The 13,175-nt window shown below is 45.2% G+C and overlaps 1 protein-coding gene and 1 long non-coding RNA gene across 7 annotated transcripts in view; both read right to left on the reverse strand.

The window, feature by feature from the left end:
• nuf (rab11 family-interacting protein nuf) overlaps positions 1-13,175 on the reverse strand; it is a 228,118-nt gene that overhangs the window by 87,291 nt on the left and 127,652 nt on the right. The gene's annotated exons all lie outside the window — the stretch shown is intronic.
• Positions 7,109-13,175, reverse strand: part of LOC123761737 (uncharacterized) — a 32,935-nt gene continuing 26,868 nt past the window's right edge. The window contains exons 2-3 of the long non-coding RNA XR_006773257.2: positions 7,907-8,218; positions 7,109-7,805 (exon numbers count right to left, since the gene is read on the reverse strand). This is a non-coding gene — a long non-coding RNA (uncharacterized lncRNA). The remainder of the gene's footprint in view (positions 7,806-7,906; positions 8,219-13,175) is intronic.

Below are 13,175 nucleotides of genomic sequence, written 5' to 3' on the forward strand. Positions count from 1 at the left end.
TAACACTAACCATAGCTACTCAATGCAGGCGATGAGTCACAATAACGTGGCTGAAGTATGTTGACCAGACCACACACTAGAAATTGAAGGGACGACGACGTTTCGGTCCGTCCTGGACCATTCTCAAGTCGATTGAGAATGAATCGACTTGAGAATGGTCCAGGACGGACCGAAACGTCGTCATCCCTTCAATTTGTAGTGTGTGGTCTGGTCAACATAGCTACTCAAGCTGCGCCTGCTTGCGATTGTTCTCCTCCTACCTCTTAAGCTTCAGCTCTGAGTCCTTCCCTCGCAGCCTTCCTGCCAGCCTTCCAAGTCTAGGAAGGAAGTCTTGGGAAGTCTTGATAGGAAGTCCCAAGTCTCATTTGCGTTCGTTCTCTATTTGCAATCTTGAACTCCTGGTCTGAATCCCAGACGGGGCAGAAATGGCTGAGACACGTTTCCTCTTAACTGATGTCTGTTTACTTAGCAGTAAATAGGTACCCGGGAGTTGGTCAACTGTTGTGGGGATGCATCCTGGGGGGAGGGGGGGCAGTAGTTTGATCTGGTGGGGGTAGGAAAGAGAAGGGAACTATCAGGAGAAAGTGCCAAACCATTACGACTCTTATAGCCCTTGAAAGGGGTCAGGATAAGGATTTAAAGAGACCTTGATATAAGCCTAACATATATATACACAGGCTGCCTGTCCCGACTATCTCCAAACACTTCCTGTGGTACTCTCAATTTAGTGGCATTCAGCTCTAGTAAAATACAGGTTTTGCCATTACACTAGCTTCATACTTCTTCTAACGTGCTCTAATTCAAAAACACTTAGGCTGTCTACAACTTCATTCCTGCATATGCATATCATATGCATATCCTGGCTATCAGCCACGGCTGACATGCCCTCTAAACATCTTATCTCAGAGACTTTAGAGTGCTCTTCCAAAAAGTTTGTTATCCTCTTTGGTTCTGAAGAGTTTCGATCCTAAAGTCCTTATCCTCCCTCGTAGAAGTTCTATTCCTTTTACCTCCACTACTCAAGGCTCCTGCTGTTCAAATCTGTTGTGTACTCAAGTCTTCTCACCGGTAGTCCCTCACTCTTGAGCAGAATCATCAATTGTTCGCCTTTTGATCTTTCGACCATTTAACTGCCATATTGTTGAAGTGCATAGACCAATTCTAAAAAAGGTTGGCAGCATATAAAGTTCTAATATATAAAGTACCTGCAATACCTGCCCTGTAGACCTGTCTACGTCCCGTCCAACTCAACCTCTCGCCAGTTGACAAGCCATACCCAACCCAGCTCCATACAGATCAACACCCACCCACTCCCCACCTCAACGTTTCATCCAAGGGAGGGTTGCAAGTCCACTAGTATCGACCACATGAAATTTCCAGATAGTGACACTGATGCGTGCATGCGCGCACACATACATTTACACTAAAGTACGCACGCACGCACACAGGCGAGTACAATATAACACTTGCAGGGATCGAACCCTAGCACCAGGCACATCCGGGGGCCAGATTCACGAAGCAGTTACGCAAGTACTTACGAACGCGTACAAATTTCCTCAATCTTTGACGGCTTTGGTTACATTTATTAAACAGTTTACAAGCATGAAAACCTCCCAATCAACTGTTGTTATTGTTATAAACAGCCTCCTGGTGCTTCGGAGCTCATTAACCGTTTAATAATTGTAAACAAAGCCGCCAAAGATTGAGAAAAAATGGACAGGTTCATAAGTGCTTGCGTAACTGCTTCGTGAATCTGACCCCAGGTCTCTGGAGTCGGGGGTTGAAGACACGTCCCGCGTCGGGGTGAGCTCAGCCACACAGCACAAACAAGACGAGGCACACGTGCTTCAGCAATAAAGACGTCAAGAGTGTGGCAAGACGATCCACTCTACTATGCACAGTCTCGACGGTGTACCGTGCTGGGAATTAATCCTCACCCACTGTGACAGGTTAAATGTTTACGCTCCCACTACCTCCCATCACGAAGTAAACAAAGCTTGCATGATAAATACATTTTAATGTGGTACCGTAAGGGTAGTGGAAGCCACCCACTGGGAATAAGGTTACCGGCACCGTACGAATACAAGTAACAATTTATCCTAGGCATCCTGAATAGCCAAACCGGAGGAGACAAAACTGTTACAGCAGTACTATAGAACTCTGCTCCTGGGCACCCAGTAGCATATGACCTGAGGGCTGGATCTCACACCTTACCCAAAAGTTTTTTTTCCGAGAGGGGGAAGTAAACATGACGGAGAAGTACAGGTGACGGTTAGAAATATGGAATATATTACGAGTTACGATAGCAACATCTACCGTCTCATGTATGCCCCTTCCAGGGGTAAGAACACATCAAGTGGGGGGGGGAGGGGGACGAGGCTGCAGGGATTTGACATTACTGGTGTTCTTTGTCACGTAAATATTTTGAGAACTGACATTTCGATTACCGTAAAATCTTTCATCTTTTAGGAAATCCCGCCTTCCTTTATGGCGCGTCCGGTTAAGCTTCCTCCCACTTTGCTCTGGAATACTACTGCTACAGTGTGCTGGTTTTGTATCTATGAAAATCTCTTGGCATTAATATGGCTCACGAGTCGGGTCACGACCCCCCCACACACGACGGTCTTTCCCGTCGGGGCATCACGAGGCGACACGCCCCACACTGGTAACAGATGAACATGCTCCTTGTTATGCAGACGCGCACTATATTGTTCTAACAACATGTTTTAGATTCAGCTACTCGGAACACAAGTCCCAATCAGCACGGGCTATGGTGAGCCCGTAGTGGACTTACCTGGCACAGGAGCGGGGCAAGTAGCACGGGCTATGGTTAGCCTCGTGTGTACTCTCTCTAACAACAGTTGGTCGTCTCAAATTGAGCAATCCCCCGTCGCAGCACACACATTACAGACGCTGGAGAACGAGGTGCACCTCAAGAATTAGTGCTTGACTCTGTACAAGCACATCAAGCGGGGACCGTGCAGGGTACACACAATCTTGTGTGTATATACAAAATTTTGTGGAGTGACTGCCACACCAGCGCCACTCCTACACTTTCCTCACTACCATCTCCCCTCCCCCCCCACCCCTCCATTCCTCTGAAGGCTGGGGCTCCAGTCAGCTGCAAAAAAATGCAGGCAAGCATTTAAGCTTAAACGCCTATCATGGGTCAATTCATTCATTATGCGCCCCACTGCCCTACCCATCCTGCGAGCCGTGGTAGAAAGGTTACAGACAATCAGTACACAAACTAGGACACCGAATCCCAATCCAGTGTTCGTTTAGTTAAGCAAGTGATCAACTAGTTACAAAGTTGCCATATAAATCAATAGTATTTACAGTTATATAGCTTAGCCTAGTTAGCTTATTGAAAGTCCAATGCACATGCCAGTCACGCGCCCATCCAGTGGAACACACTAACAGTCGGCACAAAAAAGGACTCTAGCTGAACAAATATTTGCTCAGCTATAAGCAAATTACAACACTGCTGAACTAATTACCCAATAGCCCTCAATGGGCTCAATCTGCTATTCCTTGGCAAAGCACATCTAGTGGGCAAATTATGTGATATTCAATCTGGAAGGGAATAGGTGCGCGCGCATGTGTGTCAACCAGGAGTGGGGGGGGGGGGGGGGGGAACCCGCCAATCAACTCAGCCGGACACACCAAGGCCACCATAACGGGTCGGGTTGGATCATCTCACCCCCACACCCCCACTCCATAACAGTAAGTAACCCAACACCCCTCCCACCCCTTCCACAACAAGCACCCCTCCCTCCCTCCCACAATAGGACCCCCTCCCTCGCTCGCTCCGACACACAAAGTAAGCGGTTTATGGGGTGGGATGGAGTCTGAGATGGATGAGGAAGCGGCCACAGGTGCACAGGAAGAGTAAAGGTGTGGAAATTATAATTAAAACGTCTAAAGCAGACTCACGGAAGGGCTGCTTGCTGATACGATCCGCGTGCGTGCGTGTTTGACAGTTAGGCTTGTTCTTTTACTTCACTCTGTAACTTAAGTATTTCTGGATATGTCACAATATTCAACATGTGAATTTCCATTTGCGTCTACTGTTGTGTACACATACATGAATACTGTGGTGCGAGCAATATATGTTCCCATGCCTTTTAAGTGATGCTCAAAAGCCTATCTCCGAAAGTAAAAACTGTCCAGTTTACTAAATATAGTGTGACTGTTTCCGCTTCTAATTACCAAGATGGTGGTTCAGTTAGACGCCAGTAATTTAACTCGCTAAACATGCTAGTTGCAACACTCATGAGGGCCGTAGAGCACCTCAGAAATATTAAGCAGCATAACACTGTCATAGGTTATGTGCACCATACCAAAGTGCACACTCACAGGCTGCACCTTGCAAATGCAACAATCACCAAAGACCCACATTCCCCCCCCCCAAGAAAATATTATGCAGTGGTCATACTGTAAAATCTTTATAAGGTCGAGGAAAACAGGAATAATCACACGGCACACATTTTACCAATTGGGCAAACAAAATATAATTATTATTCCATTAAATCAGCTTACCTCACTGACAATTCTCGAGACTGTTGCATACTTACGACAGAAGTTATTCATCTAAAACTAATGAACGTCTGGTTCCACTGCTTTGCTCAGACGATCACCGATTATCACAAACGGTAAGGCTCCACCTCTCAGACTAAGTGAGATAACTGTCTTAATAATACCTGCTTGATGGGGTTCTGGGAGTTGTTCTACTCCAAGCCCAGCTTGACGTTTGAGAGAGCTTGGTCCAACAGGCTGTTTGCTTGGAGCGGCCCGCAGGCCCCTCCAAGCAACAGCCCTCCTAATATTCAACTCGACTGGCAGCCTGCCCTGGCAAACTCAGTACGTCGCAAAATAATCGACGTTGTGCACCAAGTTTCACATCCACTACTGTGATAACACCACCGCCTTCATAACCTTGTTTTCTAAGAACTCTACCATATTCCACACCCTGGTGGGTGGTTGTAGTCTGATTGGTGGAGCTCCTAGATTGTTTGCTTATTTATTTATTTATTTATATATATATACAAGAAGACACATTGGGTTTATGAGAGTACATAGCATTGGTGTGTTTACATTCTTGTAGAGCCACTAACTAGCACGCATAGCGTTTTGGGCAGATACAGTAGGTTGCGTTTAGGAGTTCATCTTATTGTCATATGGCACCCCTCGCCAAGATCATCTCGCAATGGAAACTCGCCAACACCCCCCCCCCCCTCCCCTAAAAAAAAAATGACGTCCTCATTGCCGTAAAAACCAACCCAGCAAGCACTAGTGCTTGGGTAGGACTTCCTGGGCGACTGTCTCCCCTCCACCCTGCAACCCGTTCTCGTACTTTCGTATAGTCAATATTGACTTATTAAATACGTGCATATGTGACATACTAGTTTACCTTGAAAAGCTTCATATCAAACACCGATCTTACCTAACCTTCTTAGTATGTTAATTAAGATAAGCATCTTATTGCTTCGTAATTACAATTACTTAACTTATTATAGGTATAGGTTATTAGCTATATAACCTATTATTAATAGGTTATTAACTTATTATAGGTATAGGTTAAGTAATAATTGTAATTACGAAGCAATAAGATGCTTATCTTAACATACTAAGAAGGTTAGGTAAGGTCGATGTTTTCTATGAAGCTTTTCAAGGTAAACTAGTGTGTTTAGTATGTCACATATGCACGTATTTAATAAGTCAATATTGACTAAGAAAGTGCGAGAACGGGTTGCACCCTGCCTGCCGTGGTTCACCCTTCGTGGACACACACATTAAAGACCACAATAACAGTGGAATACGAACACACAGCTACAAACTTTCCAGATGTGACCGATAAAGCAGGTTAGAGGGCGGAGGGCCAGTCAATATATGAAAATTTCACTCAACAATGAGCCGTTTATCACAAATATCTAGAAAGTACCAACAAAAATAATTAAAACAAAATGTAACTAATTATAGTACTGTATATGAATTAAATCATCATTTTCCAAAGACTATCAAGACCAGCTGACGAAACTAAACACCACCCGGAAAGCCTCATAAATCCAACTCCACTGGTCTTGCATGGCGAGTTTTAATTAATATTTATGTGGCAAACCTCCTGATGACAAAAATAATCCTCAACATACGAGTGACCTTAAAAGTGACAAGATTGTCCAGAAAAAAAATTACAACTAGTAAATAAAACAAACACCACGACTATTATCTACGCAGATAATGGTGAACCAATAGGAAGGTGGTTCACATAGGCGTTACCCTGACCACAACCTCATCTACGTCACGACGTATAGCCAGTGATAGTGTAGAGAGACCTTTATCTTTAGACGTAAAGTGTAAACCATCAAATTATATAGTCTGGATAATTAACTTTTAACAAACAAATACCAAAATGACAACATCGAGACACTAGGGATGTGGGGGGGGCGGGGAAGACACCTGCCAGTTGCTCTATTTATAGGCCACATTTCTGGCCTGCATAATGTGCAGAGAATATTTATTAAAAATGTACGGAGAGTAAACACACTACAATTATTGAACCCTCCAAGGTCCTCATATTGAACTCTTTGGAAAGTAGAGCAGCATCTTGAGGTTATCTTGAGATTATTTCGGGGCTTTAGTGTTCCCGCGGCCCGGTCCTCGACCAGGCCTCCACCCCCAGGAAGCAGCCCGTGACAGCTGACTAACACCCAGGTACCTATTTACTGCTAGGTAACAGGGGCATTCAGGGTGAAAGAAACTTTGCCCATTTGTTTCTGCCTCGTGCGGGAATTGAACCCGCGCCACAGAATTACGAGTCCTGCGCGCTATCCACCAGGCTACGAGGCCCCTTTACTAACTCAGCATATACATCACAATGACTGATTCCGTTAAGCTTTAAGTAGATTCAGGCCAGACAGACAGACATCCCGAGCGCGTTGCACTCTTAACACTGAAACTATCCTCATGTCTCTGTGCTTCTTTTAGTCCACTACGGGCTCAACATAGCCCGTGCTGCTTGGAACTTTTTGTTCCAAGTAGCGAATGTTAAACAACAACAACAACTCTTAGCTTCAACTACCCAAGTCTATGCATAATAAAAGTTAAGAAAACTTGTATAAAATTTAAAAAAAAAACAGCCTTAGACTGTTGGACGCCAGTTAGTCGCCCATGGACATACACATAGGGTGACCTAATACCCTCTTAAGCTAAACAACTTAATAAGTATCAACAACGTGTCAGCAGATTTGAATGCAATCTACTCTGCTGCAGACCACAGACCTCAGACACACCCCGGGCATCAGAGCGTCTACACGCGCTCCCTTACACACACTACAAGCTAGTTCGTGGCCCGTGTAGAAGATAGAAGATATATATATATATTTATAATAAAACTAAGAAAAAGCAGTGGACGTTTGGTACTCCAATTCCTGCCCACAACCTAATCATTCTACAACGACATCGACCGATGTTACAAGACGAGCTATTACCAGAAACTGGCATAAATTCTCCTTGCTGTAGTCTCAGCTATGAGGCGGTCGAGCTTCAGCTCTTTGGTCCTGCTTCTCAACATTCAATCTACTCGTCACGAGTATACAGGTTTTCGAACTTCATTTGGCAGTTACTTACATTTTAAAGTGTATCGTCTACCTCCACCATATCACTTTTTAGTCCCTCTATTTTTTAACATACACATTTATAAAACTACAATATCCCTATGGTTCATTCCGGCACCCAAGTTTCCAAGTCTTTATCCATTGTTTGTGTACCCGGCGTTACCGTGACTTGTGCTTCCTGATGTGTACCTATAATAAATAATAATATTTTATTAAAGAAAAGTACATACATAGATGCAGAGTTACAAACATGCTGTTGGATTTAGAGATAGAGCTAGTGCATACAATACCTAGAGCCACTAATACGCATAGCGTTTCGGGCAAGCTGTACTGTAGCTCTTCGATACAGTCAGAATTACAGCGATTTCCAGCAGCAGTTGTTAAGATAGCACGTGATTTGAGTCTGGGTGTTGGCTAAACAGGTTGACACCCTAGTGTTGCCCCTCACCAGTCTTGACCGAGCGCTGGGGGTTACACTTCCCTCTCTCTCCTCCTCAACCCCTCCTGGCTCACCACTTCCTGTTTGGCTCTCAAGTTCACGACCACAACTGTCTACACACCTCAGCGTTAGTCGGTCTTCCGGAGGTGCTGTACCACGCTTGCTGCACCAGACCAAAGACCTTTTATTATTATTATTATTTCCTACACAAACGTGGCCACACATCTACAATACTAACCAGCATATATACAATTTCTTCTGTCCTCCATGGACAGGGTTAGAGATCTGTTAAACATATAATTCAGTGATTTATTGAACCACAGAAGGTGATTGTATGCTTATAAAATGCTAAGCTAACCTACATAAATACACAGGTTTACGTCTGTTCTACATAAACAGTGTTCGAGGTGTCTTTTTACATAGTATCATTAACGTGCGTTTACAAAGGTGAAATGCAATTCTGACCAGCCTCCACGTATGTATACAAACACACACACGTACATATATACGTACACATATCCACGCATACACCCGTCTCCTACTCTGACTGGTGATTAAGATGCTTTTAAAAGTTCACGTCATAGGTACATTGTATAACAAATGTATGACATTGTATAGGTACAATACATTATATAACAGATGTTATATATCATAGTCAATCTTGGGTACAAGTCCAATATATCAAGTGTTCTAGTATCATATAGTAGTTACACAGTTCAGCATACCTTAGCCCAGGAGGGCGAGAGTCAGCCAATATGGGACATTCTACAATATAATGTTCAAGAGAGTGCATGTTTTCTCTTTCACAAAGTTGACACATTGTGTACTCGACATTTGGGTTTTGAGGGAGCTGCCAGATACGTCTATATCCCAGGCGTATTCTGGCCATTGTAACATCGCATTGCTGAGTTCCATATATGTATATCTCACGATATTTATCATAATGTTAAATGCTGCAACTTCCAGGTCTTTGTGAATTTGTTAGGTCTGAGATTTTCATTAGATATTTGTTTAAGTATTCTCTGTCACTGCTAATGAAACACTCGTATCAATTTCTACTACTGGTTTTCTATAGGCTGTCTTTGCAAGCATATCAACAGTGTCATGCCTTGAGATGCCAACATGTGATGGCATTCAAAGGAATTTAATTTAAAAATCTGTTTTCTTTAGCAGCTAAAACATTCATTCGAATATTACTATTTTCTGGGCGTCACTACTATGTGCGTTCAATGCCAGGAGTGCACTCTGAGTCACAGTATACAAGTCCACTGCCTTTGTTTTAAAAAAAATCAGTGGCAAGTTATATGCCTGCAAGTTCGGTTCGAGTTGTACTTGCTCAATCATTGACGCGCTTCATTGCTGAATATACACTGAAACTGATCGATTAATGCGAGACAACCGCAGCAACAACGCGGTCACTGGCCTCGTACAAGCAATGATCATTTAACCATTGAGTTCTGTCACCACTCTCCACCATTCCCTAACTGGAAGAATCAAACGGGAGGGAATAGGGCTGTGCAACCCACTCTGCTGGCTGCCGAGTTATAGGTCCATACACAACATCCTTCCCTACGTAACGGGTGTGTTCCAAGAGACAGGCAGTTGCGGCCCATCACAGCGCGAGCGAGAGAAAGGCTCACGTCAGACAGAATAGTGAGCAAGTCAATGAAAGATATCCGGTCTAGTCTTAAAACTGAAATCAAAACAATCCTTGACAACCCCTATTGTGAGCACACAGACCCTCGGGGGGTGGAGGCTACGGGGAAACTTGATCCATCCCGCATCACTGACCTCTTCTTAAAAGGGGGGGAAAAAATATACCAAAAATTCCCTTTCCCCAGCAGCCGCCCTTCACCTTCCTGCCTTTGGCGTCCCTCTGCCACACCCCCTGCACCAGGGGCTTCACCTCACCCCTCCTGCCTGCCTCCCAAACATCTGCCTCCCATTTAGCGTTATCTTACCCTTAAGAGGCCCAACCTGAATTGTGCGGCGCACTTCCTTACATTAACTCCAGTCGCCGCTCTAACGAATGGCTGGCAATAATCTTATGCATACAGAGAGGGATGGGGGGGGGAGGGGGTACTAGTCAAACGTGTCAATAATGTACAATACTTTACTGCAGAGAGTAAACTACCCGATAGTTGAAAGATGGCTAACGTCATATATTCATGCAAATAAGATCACAATATAACCGTACGTGAGAAAACATTGGGGCTATGGGATATCTTCTTGAGGTTATCTTGAGATGATTTCGGGGCTTTTAGTGTCCCCGCGACCCGGTCATCGACCAGGCCTCCACCCCCAGGAAGCAGCCCGTGACAGCTGACTAACACCCAGGTACCTATTTTACTGCTAGGTAACAAGGGCATAGGGTGAAAGAAACTCTGCCCATTGTTTCTCGCCGGCGCCCGGGTTCGAACCCAGGACCACAGGATCACAAGACCAGCGTGCTGTCCGCTCGGCTCCCTAAAGGGATAGGGTGCAACTCATAATATCATTCACAAGTACACCAGTTAGGTCAAAGGTCAATTATGAGACCAATGAAACTCCTAGCACGGAATTATTGTTTTTGTTTACTTCGTTTTGCACGGAAGGGAAGTAAAAATAAAGTAAGTAAAGGCCGCGCGGCCCGGATACCCTGCACGAGGTTGCCAGAAAATCTTACGACACAGTTTCACACAGGCGGCTCTTACATAAAGTACAGAAATAGTCCGGAGTTCCAGGAAGTCTGCTGAACTATGAGAAGACCTACCCGACAGGAAACAAGTTAGTGTGGAGATGAGAGACCAAGGAGGAGGACAAGCAAGCGGAGGACCACAAATGCCACGAACACACAGTTTCCGACATTTGTCTGCGACTTAACATGAAGGATCTTAATTACTTGGTCAATATTTTCCAAAGACGCACGGCCAATAAGATGAATTAATCAGGAGGACGATTTCAAATTACTACAGGACCTAGTTAATCACCACACACACAAATGGCTGCTAGACTTTAATCCAAGCAAATGCAAGGCGTGGCGAGTCCACAATAAAAGCTGCAACTTGTAAACTGTCATACAAAGTCATACTGGAAATATTCATACCTTGAGTAAATGTGCTAAGAATGAGGAATGAGAAGGGAACAATGTGTGTGGTGGCTGGAGTGAGGTCGCCCTCCTTCCTTTGTGGAAGATTACAACAGTATACCATGATCACAAGTCATGGAGGACGGCGGGTGCCGGCTTCCACACACACACAATGGGTACAAGTGCGCCGATTACCACAGGTTTGGACTCTTACACAGCTGGTCTGGTTCACAAGCCTTGGTGTTCTCATCGGGTCGTCTAAATGCTTCATGCATGGGGGGTTAAGTTCGATATCAAAAACAACAGTAATGTGTGCGCCTGGGGGAGTCCAGATATGCAAGTTCTATCCCGTTCAATTCTCGCAATTTTCGTTTCTCACATCAATCAATTCAGGCATTGATCAATTCCCACACCAATTCTCAGGCATTGATGTGGTAGAGGCCGACTCCATACACAGTTTCAAATGTAGATATGATAAGAGTCCAGTAGGCTCAGGAATCTGTACACCAGTTAATTAACAGTTGAGAAGCGGGACCAAAGAGCCAGAGTTCAACCCCCACAAGTACAACTAGGCGAGTACAGTGACTGCCGGCTGTGTGATGGAAATGTTTACCACGTGATTGAATATCAACAATTAGCCACCTAGACTTCAAGTTTAATAAGAACACCCGATAAAGAGTTTAACGCTATCCGCCGAGAGATGTGAATACCTTGTACATTTAAACAATAAGATGGAGTATATGCTATGCATAGCAAAGTATAAAAGTATAAATTGACAAATCAATTTCTCTTAAAGTACGACATTGCCCTTGACACTACACACTGGGGCGCCCTCACACCCGGCTCCACCAGCAGGTGACCACAGGATCAACCTAGATAAATATATGAACGTACATCCCCCGATAGGATGGTTGACCGGCGGGACCCAGGGCGCTGACAGGAGGACCTACGGGCGTCTATAAGGAGCAGTAACGTGCAAGTGAAGAGTAGTGTTGGGTACCGAGAGTTGCGTGGCGGGCTCCAGGAGGGTGCTGGAGTATATTGTGCTCTACACGCCTGTCTCCTCCATGTGTAAGGCTCCGCCCCTCGACTTTTTCTTCACTTAAAGTCTTGTCACGAGCATCCCCCCCCCCCATCCTTCTCTACCTTACCCTCCATCTCCCCTCAACCCCCCACCCCCTGTCCCTCATAACCCCCACCCCCTGCCCCTCACAGCCCCCACCTCATCCCAGCCTCTCACCAGATATCAAATGTCGTCTCTGGTAAAGGATAATTAAACGGGAAGGAGCTACAAAGAGAAGCCATCCGACTAGAAGACGCCCAGGCCAGGTGTGGAGGTTGTGGTGGAGGGGGTGAGGGGGACAAGGGGGGAGGGGGACAAGGGGGGAGGGGGACAAGGGGGGAGGCGGGGAACTGGAGGATGAAAGAGGTAGGTGGGACAAAATGTGAAGGTCACAAGCCGAACTGAGCACAATCATCACTGAGATAGGATTTCGAGAACACACAAGCGCACAGTGACATCGGCTGACTATACGTGGAGAGAAAGACGATTGAGAAAACAAATGAAGGCCAAGAGAAAAGTAAGGATGCAAGGAACCAGTGCAAAGTGAAGAATGTTCCTTACGAGGGAGAAATCAACCTGTCCTCTGACAAAGAACGTCTCATTTCGATCGTATACGTTACATACAGCCAAATACTCAACGGAACATGTTTCTGGACCATTGGTCTCAACCTGTCGCATCACCAAGTCGACCTCAACCCCTTCCCCGTGAGAGGTGGTGACCCTGTACCCTATACCCGAGGTCACCACTACTCCCTCCCGTTATAATGGCCGCTCGGCGACCTTCCCCGAGCAGATTATCCAGTAATAACCTCCGCCTCTCATAAGCATCATCCTGAATTGCCTTTTCCGGTCGTAACGAGTCAATTTGGCTTAATGTGCGTTGTCTGAGTAACCAAACAATAGCCACGTTGGTGACTTGTGGCACGAGTAAGTCTGATGTTGTCAGTGTAAACATTGTCTAGAGAATGTAAGGGAAAGGAACTATCAGGG

This window comes from Procambarus clarkii, chromosome 24 (assembly GCF_040958095.1).
Source record: "Procambarus clarkii isolate CNS0578487 chromosome 24, FALCON_Pclarkii_2.0, whole genome shotgun sequence".
Lineage (NCBI taxonomy): Eukaryota > Metazoa > Arthropoda > Malacostraca > Decapoda > Cambaridae > Procambarus > Procambarus clarkii.